Below are 23,690 nucleotides of genomic sequence, written 5' to 3' on the forward strand. Positions count from 1 at the left end.
CTATGGGTCAATGACAAGGGGGCCCCCAGCGCCCAGAACGTTTTCTTTAAAAAAATTAATTAAATAAAAATAAAAATAAAGTAATAATAAAATTAAAATTAATTAACTTAATTAACTTAATTAACTTAATTAATTCTGATTAAACTAACTAACTAAGATTAATTAATCTAATGATTAATTAACCTAATTAACTACTGTTAATTAACTAACTAATAGAAAATGACAGTGGGGCCCACCCCTAATTAATACTAATTAGGTTAATTAAATTGTTTAATTAAAATGTGTCACTGACCAGTGGGACCCACTGGTCAGGTTGACCAGTCAACCCTGTTGACTGCTGACGTCAGCATGACATCATGCTGATGTCATAAACACAATTTTGAATTAATTTAAATAATTAAATAAATTTTAGAAATTAATAAAATCTTTAGAAAATCATATATTTTAAACCGTAGCTCGGATGGAAAAACTTTGTACATGAAAGTTGCTCAGGACGACGAGACGAATCCGGATACGCAGCCCATTCGTCCGCCATGCATCCCTAGCATAGCAAACACGCAACTTTCCCCCCTCCGGTTCGTTTGTCCGAAAACGCAAAACACCGGGGATACTTTCTCGGATGTTCCTCCCCTTCATCGGTACCACCTCGTACCGCGTTAGGGCACACCTAGCATCACGCTTTGTCATGTCATGCATCGTCATGCATTTGTTTGCATTATATTTATTGTTTCTTCCCCCTCTTCTCTCGCTAGACATCGAGACCGACGCCGCTGCTACCCAGTACGACTACGGTGTTGACGACCCCTCTCTCTTGCCAGAGCAACCAGGCAAGCCCCCCTTTTTGATCACCAGATATCGCCTACTCTTCTCTCTACTTCTTGCATTAGAGTAGTGTAGCATGTTACTGCTTTCCGTTAATCCTATTCTGATGCATAGCCTGTCATTGTTGCTACAACTGTTTATACCTTACCTGCAATCCTAAATGCTTAGTATAGGATGCTAGTGTTCCATCAGTGGCCCTACACTCTTGTCCGTCTGCCATGCTGTACTACTGGGCCGTGATCACTTTCGGGAGGTGATCACAGGACTTATACTGTTACATTACTTATGATACTGTTCGGAGATGGGGGCTGAAGGGGCAGGTGGCTCCATCTCGGTAGAGGTGGGCCTGGGTTCCCGACGGCCCCCAACTGTTACTTTGTGGCGGAGCGATAGGGCAGGTTGAGACCACCTAGGAGAGAGGTGGGCCTGTCCCTGGTCGGTGTTCGCGGATACTTAACACGTTTAACGAGATCTTGGTATTTGATCTGAGTCTGGCTACTGGCCTATACGCACTAACCATCTACGCGGGGACAGTTATGGGCACTCGACGTCGTGGTATCAGCCGAAGCCTTCGTGACGTCAGCGACTGAGTGGCGCGCGCTTGATTGGACCATAAGCCTGCTCTTGTATTAAGGGGGCTGGTTCTGCTTCCGGCCGCGTACGCAACGTGCAGGTGTGCAATGGGCGATGGGCCCAGACCCCTGCGCCATAGGATTTAGACCGGTGTGCTGACCTCTTTGTTGTGCCTAGGTAGGGCTGCGACGTGTTGATCTTCCGAGGCCGGGCATGACCCAGGAAAGTGTGTCCGGCCAAATGGGATCGAGCGTGTTGGGATATGTGGTGCACCCCTGCAGGGAAGTTAATCTATTCGAATAGTCGTGATCTTCGGTAACAGGACGACTTGGAGTTGTACCTTGACCTTATGACAACTAGAACCGGATACTTAATAAAACACACCCTTCCAAGTGCCAGATAAAATCGGTGATCGCTCTCTCACAGGGCGACGAGGGGAGGATCATCGATTAGGATTATGCTATACGATGCTACTTGATGCTACTCGGTGAACTTACCATCTACTCTCTCCTACATGCTACAAGATGGAGGTGGCCAGAAGCGTAGTCTTCAACATGATTAGTTATCCCCCTCTTATTCTGGCATTCTGCAGTTCAGTCCACATATGATACCCTTATTCCAGTTGATACCCATGCATATGTAGTGTAGCTCCTTGCTTGCGAGTACTTTGGATGAGTACTCACGGTTGCTTTCTCCCCGTTTTTCCCCCTTCCTTTCTTTCTGGTTGTCGCAACCAGATGCTGGAGTCCAGGAGCCAGACGCCACCGTTGATGACGACTACTACTACTCGGGAGGTGCCTACTACTACGTGCAGCCCGCTGACGGCGACCAGGAGTAGTTTAGGAGGATCCCAGGCAGGAGGTCTGCGCCTCTTTCGATCTGTATCCCAGTTTGTGTTAGCCTTCTTAAGGCAAACTTGTTTAACTTATGTCTGTACTCAGATATTGTTGCTTCCGCTGACTCGTCTATGATCGAGCTCTTGTATTCGAGCCCTGGAGGCCCCTGGCTTGTAATATGATGCTTGTATGACTTATTTTAATTTGTGTCTAGAGTTGTGTTGTGATATCTTCCCGTGAGTCCTTGATCTTGATCGTACACATTTGCGTGTATGATTAGTGTACGGTCAAATCGGGGGCGTCACATATAGTCATACATGCTTATGGAAAAGAACTTGCATGACATCTTTTGTCCTACCCTCCCGTGGCAGCGGGATCCTAATGGAAACTAAGGGATATTAAGGCCTCCTTTTAATAGAGTACCAGACCAAAGCGTTAACATAGTGAATACATGAACTCCTCAAACTACGGTCATCACCGGAAAGTATCTCGATTATTGTCACTTCGGGGTTAACGGATCATAACACATAATGGGTGACTATAGACTTGCAAGATAGGATCAAGAACTCTCATATATTGATGAAAACATAATAGGTTCAGATCTGAAATCATGGCACTCGGGCCCTAGTGACAAGCATTAAGCATAGCAAAGTCATAGCAACATTAATCTCAGAACATAGTGGATACTAGGGATCAAACCCTAACAAAACTAACTCGATTACATGATAAATCTCATCCAACCCATCACCGTCCAGCATGCCTATGATGGAATTACTCACGCACGGCGGTGAGCATCATGAAATTGGTGATGGAGGAAGGTTGATGATGACGATGGCGATGGATTCCCCTCTCCGGAGCCCCGAACGGACTCCAGATCAGCCCTCCCGAGAGATTTTAGGGCTTGGTGGCGGCTCCTTATCGTAAAACGCGATGAATCCTTCTCTCCAATTTTTTCCTCCCCGAAAGAAAATATATAGAGTTGGAGTCGAGGTCGGAGGAGCTCCAGGGGGGCCACGAGGTAGGGGGGCGCGCCCCCCACCCTTGTGGCTAGGGTGTGGGCCCCCTGGTCTTCATCTTTTGCAAGGATTTTTTATTATTTCCAAATAGACGTTCCGTGAAGTTTCAGGTCATTCCGAGAACTTTTGTTTCTGCACATAAATAACACCATGGCAATTCTGCTGAAAACAGCGTCAGTCCGGGTTAGTTCCATTCAAATCAGGCAAGTTAGAGTCCAAAACAAGGGCAAAAGTGTTTGGAAAAGTAGATACGATGGAGACGTATCAACTCCCCCAAGCTTAAACCTTTGCTTGTCCTCAAGCAATTCAGTTGATAAACTAAACGTGATAAAGAAAAACTTTTACAAACTCTGTTTGCTCTTGTTGTTGTAAATATGTAAAGCCAGCATTCAAGTTTTCAGCAAAGATTATGAACTAACCATATTCACAATAACGCATAGGTATCATCTTTACTCATATCAATAGCATAATCAACTAGCGAGCAATAATAATAAATCTCGGATGACAACACTTTCTCAAAACAATCATAATATGATATAACAAAATGGTATCTCGCTAGCCCCTTCTGAGACCACAAAACATAAATGCAGAGCACCTTTAAAGATCAAGGACTGACTAGACATTGTAATTCATGGTAAAAGATATCCAGTCAAGTCATACTCAATGTAAACTAATAGTAATGAATGCAAATGAGAGCGGTGCTCTCCAACTGGTGCTTTTTAATAAGAGGATGATGACTCAACATGAAAGTCAATAGATATGCCCTTCGCAGAGGGAAGCAGAGATTTGTAGAGGTGCCAGAGCTCGATTTTTAAATAGAGGTGAATAATATTTTGAGTGGAATACTTTCATTGTCAACATAACAACCAAGAGATGGCGATATCTTCCATGCTACACACATTATAGGCGGTTCCCAAACAGAATGGTAAAGTTTATACCCCCCCCCTCCACCAACAAGCATCAATCCATGGCTTGCTCGAAACAACGAGTGCCTCCAACTAACAAGAGTCCCAGGGGGAGTTTTGTTTGAATTTATTTTGATTTGATTTGCATAAAGCATGGGACTGGGCATCCCAGTGACCAGCCATTTTCTCGTGAGTGAGGAGTGGAGTCCACTCCTCTTGAGAATAACCTGCCTAACATGGAAGATACGGACAGCCCTAGTTGATACATGAGCTATTCGAGCATACAAAACAGGATATTTATTTGAAGGTTTAGAGTTTGGCACATACAAATTTACTTGGAACGGCAGGTAGATACCATATATAGGTAGGTATGGTGGACTCATATGGAATAACTTTGGGGTTTATGGGGTTGGATGCATAAGTAGTATTCCCGCTTAGTACAGGTGAAGGCTTGCAAAAGACTGGGAAGCGCCCATCTAGAGAGCGACAACAGTCATGAACATGCATTAAAATTAATCAACACCGAATGCAAGCATGAGTAGGATATAATCCACCATGAACATAAATATCCTGAAGGCTATGTTGATTTTGTTTCAACTACATACGTGAACATGTGCCAAGTCAAGTCACTTAAATCATTCATAGGAGGATACCACCCTATCATACCACATCACAACCATTTTAATAGCATGTTGGCACGCAAGGTACACCATTATAAGCTCCCAGCTAATCAAGCATGGCACAAGAAACTATGATCTCTAGTTGTCATTGCAAACATGTTTATTCATAATAGGCTGAATCAGGAATGATGAACTAATCATATTTACAAAAACAAGAGAGGTCGAGTTCATACCAGCTTTTCTTATCTCAGTCAGTCCATCATATATCGTCATAATTGCCTTTCACTTGCACGACCGAACGATGTGGATAATAATAATAGTGCACGTGCATTGGACTAAGCTGGAATTTGCAAGCATTCAATAAACAGGAGAAGACAAGGCAATATGGGCTCTTTTGTTAGATCAACAATAATGCATATAAGAGCCACTTCAACAATTTAATCATGGTCTTCTCCTATCGACCCCCAAAGAAAAGAAGAGAAATAAAACTATTTACACGAGAGAGCTCCCAACAAGCAAAAGAAGAACAGGAAATCTTTTTGGGTTTTCCTTTTTTTTAATTACTACTATAAGCATGGAAAGTAAACTAATTAAAAACTACAACTAATTTTTTTGGTTTTTCTTAAGGTTTACTAAACACACAAGAAGAAAATAAAAGGAAACTAAACTAGCATGGATATTACAATGAAAAAGTATGAGCATCGACATCTAGCAGTGGGTGTGTGAACATGAATGTAATGTCGGTGAGAAATACGTACTCCCCCATGCTTAGGCTTTTGGCCTAAGTTGGTCTATGGCCACGGTTGGCCTGGCAGATATCCATAGTAATAGTTGGGGTCGTACTGAGATGCAACGGCTATCGCCTCCTAAGCTACAGCGCGGCGACGAGCGGCCTCCACCCTCCTCTCGTACTCATCTGCCTCCTCTCTGGTAATAACATATCTTCCTTTTGCCTAATAATCAAAGAAGGCAGGAGCAAGGAGAGTAATACGGACAGCACGGTGTCTGCCAAAGATTAAGCGATAGTGGAGAGGTGATTCATTCCTCTCAACAAACTGGTGGTGAACCATAGCATTAAAGTCTAGGTAAGCAGGAGGCAATTCAATATCATCATTACGTATGGTTACACCAAGAAAATCAGCTAAGCGGGTTGCATAAATTCCACCAAAGAAATCTCCATTAAATCTATTAAGATGCAACCTACGTGCAACAATGGTCCCAAATTATAAGATTTATCTCCTAACACAGCACTCCTAAGAATACTGAGGTCAGGCACACACATGTGACATGCCTCATCTTTACCATTAATGCATCTACCTATGAAGAGAGCAAAATAATGTATAGCAGGAAAGTGAATTCTCCCTATGGTAGCTTGTGTTATATCTCTAGATTCCCCCATAGTTATACTAGCAAGAAAATCTCTAAATTCATATTTGCTTGGTTCCCTGATACTACCCCATTGTGGAAGTTTGCAAGCAGTGGTACAATCCTCTAAGTCCATAGTGTAAGAATTTTTATAAAGATCAAACATGACAGATGGAGAATTACATGAAGATGAAAATTCAAACCTCCTCACAAAGGAACTAGTGAGATAATGGTACTGGCGGCATTTTTCAGCCTTGAAGCTCACAAGATCAGCGTTACGCAAATATGCGTTAAATTCTTCCTTGATTCCCGCTCGATCCATAAAGTTTTCTGAAGGCCATTCACAGGGCCGCACTGGAGCGTCCCTTGGTGACTCATCATCAGCATCACGCATTGCAAGCTTGGGCTCTTGTTTCCTTGAAGAGCCACCTTGGTACATTTTCCTAAACATATTTCTTCCTCTAAAAAATTTCTGAAATTTTTAGTAACTTCAAACAAAAGTGAACCAAGCTCAATAAAATTGATAACAACTACTCCTACAAGTGCCTAAAACCAATATCATGCATCAAAACTCCTTTTTACCATATAAATTTGACATGCAAGCTCAAGAACAGGTGACTATAGACTTGCAAGATAGGGTCAAGAACTCTCATATATTGATGAAAACATAATAGGTTCAGATCAGAAATCATGGCACTCGGGCCCTAGTGACAAGCATTAAGCATAGCAATGTCATAGCAACATCAACCTCAGAACATAGTGGATACTAGGGATCAAACCCTAACAAAACTAACTCGATTACATGATAAATCTCATCCAACCCATCACCGTCCAGCAAGCCTACGATGGAATTACTCACGCACGGCGGTGAGCATCATGAAATTGGTGATGGAGGAAGGTTGATGATGATGATGCCGACGGATTCCCCTCTCCGGAGCCCCGAACGGACTCCAGATCAGCCCTCCCGAGAGGTTTTAGGGCTTGGCCGCGGCTCTGTATCGTTAAACGCGATGAATCCTTCTCTCCAATTTTTTCCTCCCTGAAAGCAAATATATAGAGTTGGAGTCGAGGTCGGAGGAGCTCCAGGGGGCCCACGAGGTAGGGGGCGCGCCCTAGGGGGCAGACGTGCCCCCCACCCTCGTGGCTAGGGTGTGGGCCCCCTGGTCTTCATCTTTTGTAAGGATTTTTTATTATTTCCAAATAGACGTTCCGTGAAGTTTCAGGTCATTCCGAGAACTTTTGTTTCTGCACATAAATAACACCATGGCAATTCTGCTGAAAACATCATCAGTTCGGGTTAGTTCCATTCAAATCATGCAAGTTAGAGTCCAAAACAAGGGCAAAAGTGTTTGGAAAAGTAGATACGACGGAGACGTATCACCCGTCAATCATGTATGCATCAATTTCTATGCTAGGTTGAAGCTTCTGTCACTCTTGCCCTCCAATACATAGTCCTATTAACATGCAACTAACCCTATGGTGTGATCCACGCGCGTGCTCATATGATGGGCACCAAAGGACAACAACATAACCACAAGCAAATTAAATCAATCATAGCAATTCACCAATCACCGATAGGACAACAAAAATCTACTCAGACATCATAGGATGGCAACACATCATTGGATAATAATATGAAGCATAAAGCACCATGTTCAAGTAGAGGGTACGACGGGTTGCGGGAGAGTGGACTGCTGTAGATAGATGGGGGAAGGTGATGGAGATGTTGGTGAAGATGACGGAGGTGTTGGTGTAGATCGCGGTGATGATGATGGCCCCGACGGTGTTCCGGCGCCACCGGGAGAGAGGGGAGAGAGCCCCCCTTCTTCTTCTTCCTTGACCTTCTCCCTAGATGGGAGAAGGGTTTCCCCTCTGGTCCATGGCCTCCATGGAGGCGGAGGGGCGAGAGCTCCTCCGAAATTGGATCTGTCTCTCTGTCTCTCTTTGTTTCTGCGTTGGCTGATTCTGCCCTTTCACCGTTTCTTAAATTCCCGGAGATCTGTAACTCCGATTGGGATGAAATTTAAAAACGATCTCTATCCGGATATTAGCTTTGTTGCAGAGAAATAAGGGCACCAACCGCCTTACGGGGCGGCCACGAGGGCCCAGGGCACGCCTGACCTCCTGGGGCACGCCCCCTGCCTCGTGGCCCCCTCGGCCATCGTCTCGCATTGATTCTTCTTCCCAAAAATCACATATATTCCAAAAAAAATCTCCATCAGTTTTTATCCTGTTTGGACTCCGTTTGATATGGATTTTCTGCGAAACAAAAAACATGCAACAAACATGAACTGGCACTGGCACTGAACAATATGTTAGTCCCAAAAATAGTATAAAAGGTTGCCAAAAGTATATGAAAGTTGTAGAATATTGGCATGGAACAATCGAAAATTATAGATACGATGAAGACGTATCAACATCCCCAAGCTTAATTCCTGCTCGTCCTCGAGTAGGTAAATGATAAAAAAGATAATTTTTGATGTGGAATGCTACCTAGCATAATCTTGATCATGTAATCTAATCATTGCATGAATATTAAGACACGAGTGATTCAAAGCAATAGTCTATCATTTGACATTAAGACAATAATACTTCAAGCATAATAATAAAGCAATCATGTATTTTCAAAATAACATGGACAAAGAAAGTTATCCCTACAAAATCATATAGTCTGGCTATGCTCCATCTTCACCACACAAAATATTCAAATCATGCACAACCCCGATGACAAGCCAAGCAATTGTTTCATACTTTTGACATTCTCAAACCTTTTCAACTTTCATGCAATACATGAGCTTGAGCCATGGACATAGCACTATGGGCGGAATAGAATATGATGGTGGAGATTGTGTGGAGAAGACAAAAAGGGAGAAAGTCTCACATCAACGTGGATAATCAATGGGCTATGGAGATGCCCATCAATTGATGTCAATGCGAGGAGTAGGGATTGCCATGCAACAGATGCACTAGAGCTATAAGTGTATGAAAGATCAAACTGAAACTAAGTGGGTGTGCATCCAACTTGCTTGCTCATGAAGACCTAGGGCACTTGAGGAAGCCCATCATTGGAATATACAAGCCAAGTTCTATAATGAAAATTCCCACTAGTATATGAAAGTGATAACTCAAGAGACTCCCTATATGAAGAACATGGTGGTACTCTAAAGCACAAGTGTGGTAAAAGGATAGTAACATTGTCCCTTCTCTCTTTTCTCTCATTTTTTTATTTTTTTCTCTTTTTTCGTTTTTTTTCTTTTTTTGGTGGGCTTCTTTGGCCTCTTTTATTTTTTTGTGGGCTTCTTTGGCCTCTCTTTTTTTGTAAAGTCCGAAGACTCATCCCAACTTGTGAGGGAATCATAGCTTCCATCATCCTTTCCTCGCATGGGACAATGCTCTAATAATGATGACCATCACACTTTTATTTACTTACAACTCGATACTAGAACAAAATATGACTCTATATGAATGCCTCCGGCGGTGTACCAAGATGTGCAATGATATAGCCTAGCAATGACATCAAAAAATGGACAAGCCATGAAAACATCATGCTAGCTATCTTATGATCATACAAAGCAATATGACAATGATGCTCAAGTCATGTATATGATGATGATGGAAGTTGCATGGCAATATATCTCGGAATGTCTATGCAAATGCCATAATAGGTAGGTATGGTGGCTGTTTTGAGGAAGATATAAGGAGGCTTATGTGTGATAGAGCATATCGTATCACGGGGTTTGGATGCACTGGCGAAGTTTGCACCAACTCTCGAGGTGAGAAAGGGCAATGCACGGTACCGAAGAGGCTAGCAATGATGGAAGGGTGAGAGTGCGTATAATCCATGGACTCAACATTAGTCATAAAGAACTCACATACTTATTGCAAAAGTCTATTTACTATCGAAACAAAGTACTACACGCATCCTCCTATGGAGATAGATTGGTAGGAAAAGACCATCGCTCGTCCCTGACCGCCACTCATAAGGAAGACAATCAATAAATAAATCATGCTCCAACTTCATCACATAACGGTTAACCATATGTGCATGCTACGGGAATCACAAACTTCAACACAAGTATTTCTACGGTCCATAACTACCCACTAGCATGACCCTAATATCACCATCTTTGTATCGCAAAACTATTGCAAGGAATCAAACATATCATATTCAGTGATCTACAAGTTTTATGTAGGATTTTATGACTAACCATGTGAATGACCAGTTCATGTCAACTCTCTAAATAGATATAAGTGAAGCAAGAGAGTTTAATTCTTTCCACAAAAGATATGCCCATGCTCTAACAAATATAAGTGAAGCAAAAGAGCATTCTACGAATGGCGGTTTTCTATGTGAAGATAAACATGCAATCCAAACTTCAAAAGATATAAGTGAAGCACATGAAGCATTCTATAAATCCATACTCAAAAGATATAAGTTAAGTGCAATGAGAATTCTATAAATCAACCATGGACTATCTCATACCAGCATGGTGCATAAAATAAAATGGAAACTAAATGCAAAAGACGCTCCAAGATTTACGCATATCATGTGACGAATAAAAATATAGCTCCAAGTTAAATTACCGATTATCGTTAGAAGAAAGAGGGGATGCCTTCCGGGGCATCCCCAAGCTTGGTTGCTTGGGAGTCCTTGAATATTTCCTTGGGGTGCCTCGGGCATCCCCAAGCTTGGGCTCTTGCCACTCCTTATTCCTTCATCCATCGTGATCTCTACCAAAACTTGAAAACTTCAATCACACAAAACTTAACAAAAAGTTCAGTAAGATCCGTTAGTATAATAAAGCAAATAACTACTCTAAGTACTGTTGCAAACCAATTCATATTTTGTTTTTGCATTGTATCTACTGTAATATAACTTTTCCATGGCTTAATCCACTGATAGAAATTGATAGTTTCATTAAAACAAGTAAACTATGCATCAAAAACAGAATCTGTCTTAAATAGGACAGTATGTAGTAGTCTGAACATTCACCATACCTCTGTTACTCCAAAAATTCTTAAAAAATTAGGAACAATAAACAATTTGTATAGAAAGACAGTGAAAAAAGTTTCAGAACTATTTGATGTTCCAGTAAAAAATGTCAAATCGTGCACTACAGCCAAAGTTTCTATCCTGCACCGCACAAACCAACAAGCAATCTAAACATCCTAAAGGCAAACCTTGGCACATTATTTTTATTATACAATGTAATTGTACAAGGGGATAATTATTTTTGTTGAAAAGTTTATGCAATCAAGATTCACAAACTTTCCATGAGCATGAACAAAGTTCAAGGAGCTCCCCCACTTCAACAATGCTTGTATCTCTCACTTACACTTTTCTTTTTGAAAAGTTTTGGGTCCCCCTCTTTATTTATTTATCTGTTTTTAAACTATATAAAAGCACTTAACATAAGTAAATGACTCTCTAAAACTTCCGGGTTGTCTCCCTGGCAGCGCTTTCTTAAAAGCCATTAAGCTAGGCATGAAGTGCTCAAGTAATGAATCCACCCGGATCCCAAGGTATATCAAAGCCAATTTTAATTAACAATGATTTGTAATTTTGTAGTGACCACAAATTAACATATATCAAGCAATGACAAATTCTAACTCTCTTCCTATGCATCGGCATGTCATAAAAGAACAATTCATGCACACATAGTAAAGGCCAATGCATAGTATAAACAATTTCTTGCAATTTTATCATGTGGGAAACATAGAGAGGTGGAGATATAGTTCCTCTCTCATAATAATTGCAAGTAGGAGCAGCAAGCACATGCATATTATATCTATCAAAATCATCATGTGTAGCAGTAAAAGGCAACCCATCAATATAATCCTTAATAAGTGCAAACTTCTCCGATATAGTGTAGTCGGGAGAATTCAAATAGATAATAGGACTAGCATGCATGGGTGCAATAGCAACAATTTCATGTTTAACATAAGGAACTATAGAAAGTTCATCTCCATAAGCATAATTCATTTTGGCATCTTGGCCACAAGCATAACAAGCATCATCAAAAAGGGATATTTCAAAAGAATCAATGGGATCATAACAATCATCACAGCATACATCCTTCGGTAAGCACGAATGGAAATTAAACAATGTATGACTTGAAGAGTTACTCTCATTAGAAGGTGGGCATGGGTGATCAATCCGCTCTTCCTCCTTTTGTTCTTCGCTCTCCTCCTCATCTTTTTCATCCAATGAGCTCACAATGTCATTAATTTCTTCTTCCATAGACTCCTGCAACATATTAGTGTCTTCTTGGACAGCGAAGACTCTCTCAATAAAATCATCAATATCGGAATTGAATTCATAATTCTCATAGAAATATTTAAGTATAGAAAATTTTCAGGTCTATAAACTGAATCATCAAAATCTTCGAACTCTTTAAACAAAGATTCAATTTCATAAGCACCCACAAAAGCAATGAATTCTTCTATTTGTTCCACATCATAGTAATCATATATACCATTAGCATAAGAAGCCAAGGTTTTATCATCATTAAATTTGCATGAAAAGGGAAGGTGTGGAGCCTTCATCCTAGAGCAACAAGTATAATCATATCTCAAGCAAAGTTGCCGAGCATACCAATGCAACATATGAATTTGATCTCATAATAGTTTCCCTTTTGAGTCAAGCGATAATCCCTAAAGTATTCACGGTTATCCAACGTGTCTCCCATTACATAATTGAATGGGGTTTTCTCAGGATTATCAAAGTAGTGCATAATATCTTTCACATAACCAGCATCGAGGGTTTTAGGAGGTTCCCCATCTCCATGAGTAACAAGTAAAGCTAATTTTTTTCGTGTTTCGTGTTCCATATCCATAACTAAAGATAGAGAACAACTTAGAACAACAAATAAAAAAATACTTAGTGATAAAGCAAACAAGCACACACGAGAATATTCACCCCACGCTATGAATCCCTGGCAACGGCGCCAGAAAAAGGTATTGATAACCCACAAGTATAGGGGATCAATTGTAGCCTCTTTCGATAAGTAAGAGTGTCGAACCCAATGAGGAGATAAAGGTATAACAAATATTCCCTCAAGTTCTATCGACCACTGATACAACTCTACGCACGCTTAACGTTTGCTTTACCTAGAACAAGTATGAAACTAGAAGTACTTTATAGGTGCTTTTGGATAGGTTTGCAAGATAATAAAGAGCACGTAAATGAAAAGTAGGGGCTGTTTAGATAAAGTAACAATAAAATTTGTATAGCGAGTGTGGAAAAGTGGTGGTAGGAGTTGTGAAATTGTCCCTAAGCAATTGACTACTTTACTAGACGATAGCAAGTTTTATGTGGGAGAGGCCACTGCTAGCATGTCATCCCTGATTTGGAATTCTATGCACTTATGATTGGAACTATTAGCAAGCATCCACAACTACTAATGTTCATTAAGGTAAAACCCAACCATAGCATTAAGATATATTGGTCCCCCTTCAATCCCGTATGCATCAATTTCTATGCTAGGTTGAAGCTTCTGTCACTCTTGCCCTCCAATACATAGTCCTATCAACATACAACTAACCCTATGGTGTGATCCACGCGCGTGCTCATATGATGGGCACCAAAGGACAGCAATATAACCACAAGCAAATTAAATCAATCATAGAAATTCACCAATCACCGATAGGACAACGAAAATCTACTCAGACATCATAGGATGGCAACACATCATTGGATAATAATATGAAGCATAAAGCGCCATGTTCAAGTAGAGGGTACATCGGGTTGAGGGAGAGTGGACCAGTGTAGATAGATGGGGGAAGGTGATGGAGATGTTGGTGAATATGACAGAGGTGTTGGTGTAGATCGCGGTGATGATGATGGCCCTGGCAGCGTTCCGGCGCCACCGGGAGAGAGGGGGAGAGAGCCCCCTTCTTCTTCTACTTCCTTGACCTTCTCCCTAGATGGGAGAAGGGTTTCCCCTCTGGTACATGGCCTCCAGGGAGGTGGAGGGGCGAGAGCCCCTCCGAGATTGGATCTGTCTCTCTGTCTCTCTCTGTTTCTGCGTTGGCTGATTCTGCCCTTTCACCGTTTCTTAAATTCCCGGAGATCTGTAACTCTGATTGGGCTGAAATTTTAACATGATCTCTATCTGGATATTAGCTTTCTTGCGGCGAAACAAGGGCACCAACCGTCTTACGGGGTGGCAACGAGCGCCCAGGGCGCGCCCCTTGCCTCGTGGCCCCCTCAGGCATCGTCTCGCGTTGATTCTTCTTCCCAAAAATCACATAGATTCCAAAAAAATCTCCGTCAGTTTTTATCCCGTTTGGACTCTATTTGATATCGATTTTCTGCGAAACAAAAAACATGCAACAAACAGGAACTGGCACTGGGCAGTGGATCGATATGTTAGTCCCAAAAATAGTATAAAAAGCTGCCAAAAGTATATGAAAGTTGTAGAATATTGTCATGGAACAATCGAAAATTTTAGATACGACGGAGACGTATCACGTACGCAACGTGCAGGTGTGCAATGGGCAATGGGCCCAGACCCCTGTGCGCTTAGGATTTAGACCGGCGTGCTGACCTCTCTGTTGTGCCTAGGTGGGGCTGCAACGTGTTGATCTTCCGAGGCCGGGCATGACCCAGGAAAGTGTGTCCGGCCAAAGGGGATCGAGCGTGTTGGGAAATGTGGTGCACCCCTGCAGGGAAGTTTATCTATTCGAATAGCCATGTCCCTAGGTAAAAGGACGACCCGGAGTTGTACCTTGACCTTATGACAACTAGAACCGGATACTTAATAAAACACACCCTTCCAAGTGTCAGTTTCAACCCGGTGATCGCTCTCTAACAGGGCGACGAGGGGAGGATCGCTGGGTAGGATTATGATATGCGATGTTACTTGGTGAACTTACCATCTACTCTCTTCTTCCGCTTCAAGATGGAGGCTGCCAGAAGCGTAGTCTTCGATAGGACTAGCTATCCCCCTCTTATTCCGGCATTTTGCAATTCAGTCCACATATACTATCACTTTCATTGATACCAATGCATATGTAGCATAGATCCTTGCTTGCGAGTACTTTGGATGAGTACTCACGGTTGCTTTGCTACTTCTTATCCCCTTTTCCCGGTTATTGCGATCATATGATGGAGTCCAGGAGCCAGAGGATCCCGAGGATGATTCTACGTGGAGTTCGACTTCTAGGAGTAGTTAGGAGGTCCCGGGCAGGAGGCCTTGCCTTTTCGATCATTGCTACTTTTATGCTAGCTTTCTTAAGGCAAACTTATTTAACTTATGTCTGTACTCAGATATTGTTGCTTCCACTGACCCTTGTGTTTTCGAGCTTATGTATTCGAGCCCTCTAGGCCCCTGGCTTGTAATATAAATCTTATATTATTTTAATTTGTGTCTAGAGTTGTGTTGTGGTATCTTCCCATGAGTCCTTGATCTTGATCGTACACATTTGTGTGTATGATTAGTGTACGATTGAATCAAGGGCATCACAAGTTGGTATCAGAGCCGACTGCCTGTAGGAATCCCCCTTCCACACTCCTTGGCCGAAGTCGCGTCTAGACATTGCAAAACTTTTACTAACATGGTTGTGCGGCTTACGGGCCCAAGTCGCCATTTGGTGGTATTAGGATCTTTTACTCCTCGTCTATACTCTGGGACTCTGCTCTCTATTCTATTCGGGTTAAATGATTTTACTAACTCTGACTCTAGGTTCTCGTAATTACTTCCTCCCAGAGAGCCCCTTACTCCAGATGATTACTTGGTGCACCAAAAGATTTCGAAGATACTCTCCGATATTCTCTCGAGACCTTGTGCCTGTTGCTTTTGCAATTCCCTACCACTGAACTATCCCTATGGATAAATGCTTACACCTGTCATTCTTTCTTTTATTCCCAGTCGATCTTGTTATTACAAGAAACCCCGAGAATACTTTGTGCCACTACCTTGTAGTTCCTTGCCGCAGAAATACCCCTATGGATAATTCCTCGCACTTATCGAGCATCTTCTCATTCCCAGTTGTTCATGTGTTTCGCAAAAGTCTTCCAAATACCATTCGGTCTTCCAAAAATCCTGAGTATCCCATTGTTGGAAATATGCCCTAGAGGCAATAATAAAATGGTTATTATTATATTTCCTTGTTCATGATAATTGTCTATTGTTCATGCTATAATTGTGTTATCCGAAAATTGCAATACATGTGTGAATATATAGACCACAACATGTCCCTAGTAAGCCTCTAGTTGACTAGCTTGTTGATTAGTATATGGTTACAGTTTCCTGACCATGGACATTGGATGTCATTGATAACAGGATCACATCATTAGGAGAATGATGTGATGGACAAGACCCAATCCTAAGCATAGCACAAGATCGTGTAGTTCGTCTGCTAGAGCTTTTCTAAGTGTCAAGTATCATTTCCTTAGACCATGAGATTGTGTAACTCCCGGATACCGTAGGAGTGCTTTGGGTGTACCAAACTTCACAACGTAACTGGGTGGCTATAAATATACACTACAGGTATCTCCGAAAGTGTCTGTTGGGTTGGCACGAATCGAGACTGGGATTTGTCACTCCGTGTGACGGAGAGGTATCTCCGGGCCCACTCGGTAGGACATCATCATAATGTGCACAATGTGATCAAGGAGTTGATCACGAGATGATGTGTTACGGAACGAGTAAAGTGACTTGCCGGTAACGAGATTGAACAAGGTATTGGGATACCGATGATCGAATCTCGGGCAAGTAACGTATCGATTGACAAAGGGAATTGAATATGGGATTGATTGAATCCTCGACATCGTGGTTCATCCGATGAGATCATCATGGAATATGTGGGAGCCAACATGGGTATCCAGATCCCGTTGTTGGTTATTGGCCGGAGAGTTGTCTCGGTCATGTCTGCATGGTTTCCGAACCCATAGGGTCTACACACTTAAGGTTCGGTGACGCTAGGGTGGTAGAGATATTAGTATGCGGTAACCCGAAAGTTGTTCGGAGTCCCGGATGAGATCCCGGACATCACGAGGAGTTCCGGAATGGTCCGGAGGTAAAGATTTATATATAGGAAGACCGGTTTCGGCCACCGGGAAAGTTTCGGGGGTCACCGGTATTGTACTGGGACCACCGGAAGGGTCCCGGGGGTCCATGGGGTGGGCCCACCTATCCCGGAGGGCCCCATGGGCTGAAGTGGGAAGGGAACCAGCCCCTGGTGGGCTGGTGCGCCCCCCTTGGGCCTCCCCATGTGCCTAGGGTTGGAAACCCTAGGGGTGGGGGCGCCTCCACTTGGCTTGGGGGCCAAGCCACCCCTTGGCCACCGCCCCCATCTAGATGGGATTTAGAGGGGCTGGCGCCCCCCTGGCCCCTATATATAGTGGAGGGGAGGGAGGGAAGCCGCACCCAAGTCCCTGGCGCCTCCCTCTCCCTCCATGACACCTCTCCCTCTCGTTGGTGCTTGGCGAAGCCCTGCCGAGATCCTGTTGCTTCCACCACCATGCCGTCGTGCTGCTGGATCTCCATCAACCTCTCCTCTCCCCTTGCAGGATCAAGAAGGAGGAGACGTCTCTCCCAACTGTACGTGTGTTGAACACTGAGGTGCCGACCGTTCGGCGCTCGGTCATCGGTGATTTGGATCACGACGAGTACGACTCCATCAACCCCGTTCTCTTGAACGCTTCCACTCACGATCTACAAGGGTATGTAGATGCACTTCTCTTCCCCTCGTTTCTAGATGACTCCATAGATTGATCTTGGTGATGCGTAGAAAAAATTTAAATTTCTGCTACGTTCCCCAATAGTGGCATCATGAGCTAGGTCTATGCGTAGTTTCTATGCGCGAGTAGAACACAAGTTGTTGTGGGTGTTGATTTTGTCAATTTACTTGCCGTTACTAGTCTTATCTTGATTCAGCGGCATCGTGGGACGAAGCGACCCGGACCAACCTTACACGTACGCTTACGTGAGACTGGTTCCACCGACTGACATGCACTAGTTGCATAAGGTGGTTGGCAGGTGTCTGTCTCTCCCACTTTAGTCGGATCGGATTCGATGAAAAGGGTCCTTATGAAGGGTAAATAGAAATTGGCATATCACGTTGTGGTTTTGGCGTAGGTAAGAAACGTTCTTCCTAGAAACCTATAGCAGCCACGTAAAAACTTGCAACAACAATTAGAGGACGTCTAACTTGTTTTTGCAGCATGTGTCATGTGATGTGATATGGCCAAAAGGATGTGATGAATGATATATGTGATGTATGAGATTGATCATGTTCTTGTAATAGGAATCACGACTTGCATGTCGATGAGTATGACAACCGGCAGGAGCCATAGGAGTTATCTTAATTTATTTATGACCTGCATGTCAACATAAACGTCATGTAATTACTTTACTTTATCGCTAACCGTTAGCCATAGAAGTAGAAGTAATAGTTGACGAGACAACTTCATGAAGACACGATGATGGAGATCATGATGATGGAGATCATGGTGTCATGCCGGTGATGACGATGATCATGGCGCCCCGAAGATGGAGATCAAAAGGAGCAAAATGATATTGGCCATATCATGTCACTATTTGATTGCATGTGATGTTTATCATGTTTTACATCTTATTTGCTTAGAACAACGGTAGCATAAATAAGATGATCCCTCGCAATAATTTCAAGAAAGTGTTCCCCCTAACTGTGCATCGTTGCTAAGGTCCGTTGTTTTGAAGCACCACGTGATGATCAGGTGTGATAGGTTCTAACGTTCGCATACAACGGGTGTAAGCCAGATTTACACACACAATACACTTAGGTTGACTTGATGAGCCTAGCATGTAGAGACATGGCCTCGGAACACGGAAGACCAAAAGGTCGAACATGAGTCGTATAGAAGATACGATCAATATGAAGATGTTCACCGATGATGACTATTCCGTCTCACGTGATGATCGGACACGGCCTAGTTGAATCGGATCATGTATCACTTAGATGACTAGAGGGATGTCTATCTGAGTGGGAGTTCATTAATAATTTGATTAGATGAACTTAATTATCATGAACATAGTCTAAAATCTTTGCAATATGTCTTGTAGATCAAATGGCCCACGCTAATGTTGTCCTCAACTTCAATGTGTTCCTAGAGAAAACCAAGCTGAAAGACGATGGTAGCAACTATACGGACTGGGTCTGGAACTTGAGGATCATCCTCATAGCTGCCAAGAAAGCATATGTCCTTGAAGCACCGCTAGGTGAAGCACCACCCCCAACAAACCAAGACGTTATGAACGCTTGGCAGTCCCGTGTTGATGATTACTCCCTGGTTCAGTGCGGCATGCTTTACAGCTTAGAACTGGGGCTCCAGAAGTGTTTTGAGCAACACGGAGCATATGAGATGTTCCAAGAGCTGAAAATGGTTTTCCAAGCTCATGCCCGGGTCGAGAGATATGAAGTCTCCAACAAGTTCTACAGTTGTAAGATGGAGGAGAATAGTTCCGTTAGCGAGCACATACTCAAAATGTCTGGGTTGCACAACCGCTTGTCTCAGCTGGGAGTTAATCTCCCGGATGATGCGGTCGTTGACAGAATCCTTTAGTCGCTCCCACCTAGCTACAAGAGCTTTGTGATGAACTTCAATATGCAAGGGATGGAAAAGACCATTCCTGAGGTATATTCGATGTTGAAATAAGCGGAGGTGGAAATCAAAAAGGAACATCAAGTGTTGATGGTGAATAAAACCACTAAGTTCAAGAAAGGCAAGGGTAAAAAGAACTTCAAGAAGGACGGCAAGGGGGTTGCCACGCCCGGTAAGCAAGCTGCCGGGAAGAAGCCAAAGAATGGACCCAAGCCTGAGACTGAGTGTTTTTATTGCAAGGGAAGTGGTCACTAGAAGCGGAACTGCCCCAAGTACTTAGCGGACAAGAAGGCCGGCAACACCAAAGTTATATGTGATATACATGTTATTGATGTGTACCTTACCAGTACTCGTAGTAGCTCCTAGGTATTTGATACCGGTGTGGTTGCTCATATTTGTAACTCAAAACAGGAGCTGCGGAATAAGCGCAGACTGGCGAAGGACGAGGTGACGATGCGCGTCGGGAATGGTTCCAAGGTCGATGTGATCGCCGTCGGCACGCTGCCTCTACATTTGCCTACGGGATTAGTTTTAAACCTCAATAATTGTTATTTAGTGCTAGCTTTGAGCATGAACATTGTATCAGGATCTCATTTAATAGAGATGGCTACTCATTTAAATCCGAGATTAATGGTTGTTCTATTTATATGAGAGATATGTTTTATGGGCATGCCCCGCTGGTCAATGGTTTATTCTTATTTAATCTCGAACGTGATGTTACACATATTCATAGTGTGAATACCAAAAGATGTAAGGTTGATAATGATAGTCCCACATACTTGTGGCACTGCCGCCTTGGTCACATTGGTGTCAAACGCATGAAGAAACTCCATGCAGATGGACTTTTGGAGTCTCTTGATTATGAATCATTTGACACGTGCGAACCATGCCTCATGGGCAAAATGACCAAGACTCCGTTCTCCGGAACAATGGAGCGAGCAACCAACTTATTGGAAATCATACATACTGATGTGTGCGGTCCAATGAGTGTTGAGGCTCGCGGTGGCTATCGTTATGTTCTCACCCTCACTGATGACTTGAGTAGATATGGGTATGTCTACTTAATGAAACACAAGTCTGAGACCTTTGGAAAGTTCAAGGAATTTCAGAGTGAGGTTGAGAATCAACGTGACAGGAAAATCAGGTTCTTGCGATCAGATCGTGGGGGAGAATATTTGAGTCACGAATTTGGCACGCACTTAAGGAAATGTGGAATAGTTTCACAACTCACGCCGCCTGGAACACCTCAGCGTAATGGTGTGTCCGAACGTCGTAATCGCATTCTATTGGATATGGTGCGATCTATGATGTCTCTTACCGATCTACCGCTGTCATTTTGGGGCTATGCTTTAGAGACTGCCGCATTCACTTTAAATAGGGGTCCGTCGAAATCCGTTGAGATGACACCGTATGAATTATGGTTTGGGAAGAAACCTAAGCTGTCGTTTCTAAAAGTTTGGGGATGCGATGCTTATGTGAAGAAACTTCAACCTGAAAAGCTCGAACCCAAATCGGAAAAATGCATCTTCATAGGATACCCTAAAGAAACTATTGGGTATACCTTCTACCTCAGATCCAAAGGCAAGATCTTTGTTGCCAAGAATGGATCCTTTCTAGAGAAAGAGTTTCTCTCGAAAGAAGTAAGTGGGAGGAAAGTAGAACTTGATGAAGTATTGCCTCTTGAACCGGAGAGTGGCGCAGCTCAGGAAAATGTTCCTGAGGTGCATGCACCGACTAGAGAGGAAGTTAATGATGATGATCATGAAACTTCAGATCAAGTTGCTACTGAACTTCGTAGGTCCACAAGGACACGTTCCGCACCAGAGTGGTACGGCAACCCTGTCCTGGAAATCATGTTGTTAGACAATGGTGAACCTTCGAACTATGAAGAAGCGATGGCGGGCCCAGATTCCGACAAATGGCTGGAAGCCATGAAATCTGAGATAGGATCCATGTATGAAAATGAAGTATGGACTTTGACTGACTTGCCCGATGATCGGCGAGCCATAGAAAATAAATGGATCTTTAAGAAGAAGATAGACGCAGATGGTAATGCGACCATCTATAAAGCTCGGCTTGTTGCTAAGGGTTATCGACAAGTTCAAGGGGTTGACTACGATGAGACTTTCTCACCCGTAGCAAAGATGAAGTCCGTCCGAATCATGTTAGCAATCGCCGCATTCTATGATTATGAGATATGGCAAATGGACGTCAAAACGGCATTCCTTAATGGTTTCCTTAAGGAAGAATTGTATATGATGCAGCCGGAAGGTTTTGTCGATCCTAAGAATACTGACAAGGTGTGCAAGCTCCAACGCTCGATCTATGGGCTGGTGCAAGCATCTCGGAGTTGGAACATTCGTTTTCATGAGATGATCAAAGCGTTTGGGTTTACGCAGACTTATGGGGAAGCCTGCGTTTACAAGAAAGTGAGTGGGAGCTCTGTAGCATTTCTCATATTGTATGTGGATGACATACTATTGATGGGAAATGATATAGAATTCTTGGAAAGCATAAAGGCCTACTTGAACAAGTGTTTTTCAATGAAGGATCTTGGAGAAGCTGCTTACATATTAGGCATCAAGATCTATAGAGATAGATCGAGATGCCTCATTGGTCTTTCACAGAGTATGTACCTTGACAAGATATTGAAGAAGTTCAATATGGATCAGTCAAAGAAGGGGTTCTTGCCTGTGTTTCAAGGTACGAGATTGAGCACGGCTCAATGCCCGACCACGGCAGAAGATAGAGAAAAGATGAGTGTCGTCCCCTATGCCTCAGCCATAGGGTCTATCATGTATGCCATGCTATGTACCAGACCTGATGTAAACCTTGCCGTAAGTTTGGTAGGAAGGTACCAAAGTAATCCCGGCATGGAACACTGGACAGCAGTCAAGAATATCCTAAAGTACCTGAAAAGGACTAAGGATATGTTTCTCGATTGTGGAGGTGACGAAGAGCTCATCGTAAATGGTTACGTCGATGCTAGCTTCAACACAGATCTGGATGAATCCAAGTCACAAACCGGATACGTGTATATTTTGAATGGTGGGGCAGTCAACTGGTGCAGTTGCAAGCAAAGCGTCATGGCGGGATCTACATGTGAAGCGGAGTACATGGCAGCCTCGGAGGCAGCACAAGAAGCAATCTGGGTGAAGGAGTTCATTACCGACCTAGGAGTTATTCCCAATGCGTCGGGCCCGATGACTCTCTTCTGTGACAACACTGGAGCTATTGCCCTTGCCAAGGAGCCCAGGTTTCACAGGAAGACCAGGCATATCAAGCGTCGCTTCAACTCCATTCGTGAAAATGTTCAAAATGGAGACATAGATATTTGTAAAGTGCATACGGACCTGAATGTCGCAGATCCGTTGACTAAACCTCTCCCTCGAGCAAAACATGATCAACACCAGAACTCTATGGGTGTTCGATTCATCACAATGTAACTAGATTATTGACTCTAGTGCAAGTGGGAGACTGTTGGAAATATGCCCTAGAGGCAATAATAAAATGGTTATTATTATATTTCCTTGTTCATGATAATTGTCTATTGTTCATGATATAATTGTGTTATCCGGAAATCGTAATACATGTGTGAATATATAGACCACAACATGTCCCTAGTAAGCCTCTAGTTGACTAGCTCGTTGATCAATAGATGGTTATGGTTTCCTGACCATGGACATTGGATGCCATTGATAACGGGATCACATCATTAGGAGAATGATGTGATGGACAAGACCCAGTCCTAAGCATAGCACAAGATCGTGTAGTTTGTCTGCTAGAGCTTTTCTAAGTGTCAAGTATCATTTCCTTAGACCATGAGATTGTGCAAGTCCCGGATACCGTAGGAGTGCTTTGGGTGTACCAAACGTCACAACATAACTGGGTGGCTATAAAGATACACTACAGGTATCTCCGAAAGTGTTTGTTGGGTTGGCATGAATCGAGACTGGGATTTGTCA

The sequence above is a fragment of the Triticum dicoccoides genome, chromosome 2A (assembly GCF_002162155.2).
Source record: "Triticum dicoccoides isolate Atlit2015 ecotype Zavitan chromosome 2A, WEW_v2.0, whole genome shotgun sequence".
Taxonomy (NCBI): Eukaryota; Viridiplantae; Streptophyta; class Magnoliopsida; order Poales; family Poaceae; genus Triticum; species Triticum dicoccoides.